Consider the following 2,500-nt stretch of genomic DNA (forward strand, 5'->3'; position numbering starts at 1 on the left):
TGTTCAGATGATTAAACTAGCAGTTAACTAGTGTTCAGACGTTTAAACTAGCAGTTAACTAGTGTTCAGATGATTAAACTAGCAGTTAACTAGTGTTCAGATGATTAAACCAGCAGCTAACTAGCGTTCAGACGTTTAAACTAGCAGTTAACTAGTGTTCAGATGATTAAACCAGCAGTTAACTAGTGTTCAGATGATTAAAATAGCAGTTAACTAGTGTTCAGATGATTAAACCGGCAGTTAACTAGCGTTCAGATGCATAAACCAGCAGTTAACTAGTGTTCAGATGATTAAACTAGCAGTTAACTAGTGTTCAGATGATTAAACCAGCAGTTAACTAGCGTTCAGACGTTTAAACTAGCTGTTAACTAGTGTTCAGACGCTTAAACCAACTAGCGTTCAGACGCATAAACTAGTGTTCAGACGTTTAAACTAGCAGTTAACTAGTGTTCAGATGATTAAACTAGCAGTTAACTAGTGTTCAGATGATTAAACTAGCAGTTAACTAGTGTTCAGATGATTAAACCAGCAGTTAACTAGTGTTCAGTTGATTAAACTAGCAGTTAACTAGTGTTCAGATGATTAAACTAGCAGTTAACTAGTGTTCAGACCAGTGGCGGCTTGTCCATAGGGGGCGCTGGGGCGCCGCCCCCATCAACATTTCAGAAATTAACATGTGTAAAAACATTATATTAAAATGAAATAAAAAAAATAAAATAATAGTTTACTCATGTGCCGGCTGGTAGTAAGAGCCTCAGAATGTAATAAAAACTGTCTTTAATCGATTAACTATTTACTATGTTTTTCAATATGTTTCATGGGCGAGGGACGCCGGACACATGGGTGTCTATGTGAGTACACAAATTCTCGGGCAGCATGTGACCTGAAGCTGGTCTCTGATTGGTTTCTTAAAGATCCTCCTCGGGGCGCAAGTCGTTGCGTCCCTGGCCAATCATAATTGGATACATGTTATTTTATCCAATCTGATTGGTTCTCGTCACCTGTCATTCAACTGTACGCGGCGGAAAATAACCAACCTTGCTTGCTACTAACTACGCTGATCACTTTTTATTGCGCAGTGGCAGCAGTTAATCCAAATTCTGTTATTTATTTACAAAAAAACCCTTTCTCAATACTTTCGCTTGAAGAAAAAAAAAGATTAAGGATCTCGGACCGGAACAACCAGATTTACACATCCAGCAGCAGGCAAGTGACAGAGGACGAAGCATGGTAACGTTAAGTGTGTGCGCCATGGTGATGCAGGATTGACTGACAGCAGATGAACTCTGACACGGTGGGCATCGCAGTACAACAGCCACGTTACAACAAACAAATGCTAACTTATGAGACGTTGAAGAGAGACCGGAATATGATGGCAGACATCGCAAACATATGTTTCAATGTGCAGTTTTTTTACATATAACGTACGTCGTCTTTTTGTCTGGTACTAATAATCTTCACTAAGTTAGCTAAACACTAAGTTAGCATGAGTTTTATTTATTTAATATTTATTTGACAGGGACAAATGCATAGAACATTGCTTTATGAAGAATACAAAGTAGATGCCATGCAATTCATAAAGCTTTTCTGCTGAAGGAAGCATGAAGTGCTCTAATGTCCTGGAAGTCCAGAGTCAACGCAGCCGTCTACCAGGACATTTAGAGCACTTCATGCTTCCTTCAGCAGAAAAGCTTTATGAAGATGCTTAATGAAGATGAAGATGATTTTCAGCAGGATTTTCACCTGCCCACACTGCCAAAATAACCAAAACCTGGTTCAATGACCATGGGATTACTGTGTAACTACTACAGTGTGATTTCATGTAATATTCTAATTTTCAAAAATTTTGATTTCGTGGGTTCCATAAGCTGTAAGCCATAATCATCAAAATGATAAAAAAAAATCAATGCTTATAATATCTCACTTTGCAAGCAATCAGCCTTTTTTATAAAATTAGTTTCACATTGAAGAATTCCTAAAATAATTTAACTTTTCCATGATATTCTAATTTTTGGAAAGGGTCTGTATAAAGGAGAGCAACATTATGTTCAAGTAGGAAACATGCTTTTTGTTACTACTTTGTTGGTCTGAAATGTAAATAAAAAGAGATCAAAATAGCTTTTTAGTTTCTGCTTTGTATTTTGCCCCCCCCCCCCCAAAAAAAATGCGCCCCCCCCAAAAAATAATTATCACCAGCCGCCACTGGTTCAGACGCATAAACCAGCAGTTAACTAGCGTTCAGAGTCAGACGCTTAAACCAACTAGCGTTCAGACGCATAAACTAGTGTTCAGATGATTAAACTAGCAGTTAACTAGTGTTCAGATGATTAAACTAGCAGTTAACTAGTGTTCAGATGATTAAACCAGCAGTTAACTAGTGTTCAGATGATTAAACCAGCAGTTAACTAGTGTTCAGATGATTAAACCAGCAGTTAACTAGTGTTCAGATGATTAAACCAGCAGATCCAGCAGTTAACTAGTGTTCAGACGTTTAAACCAA

General features: G+C 37.8%; 1 protein-coding gene across 1 annotated transcript in view; it reads left to right on the top strand.

Moving 5' to 3' along the window:
* The window catches only part of syn3 (synapsin III), a gene marked incomplete at its 5' end in the record, with an annotated part of 64,996 nt that overhangs the window by 58,021 nt on the left and 4,475 nt on the right, over nt 1-2,500 (top strand). The gene's annotated exons all lie outside the window — the stretch shown is intronic.

This window comes from Scardinius erythrophthalmus (assembly GCF_964197995.2).
Source record: "Scardinius erythrophthalmus genome assembly, chromosome: 4".
Lineage (NCBI taxonomy): Eukaryota > Metazoa > Chordata > Actinopteri > Cypriniformes > Leuciscidae > Scardinius > Scardinius erythrophthalmus.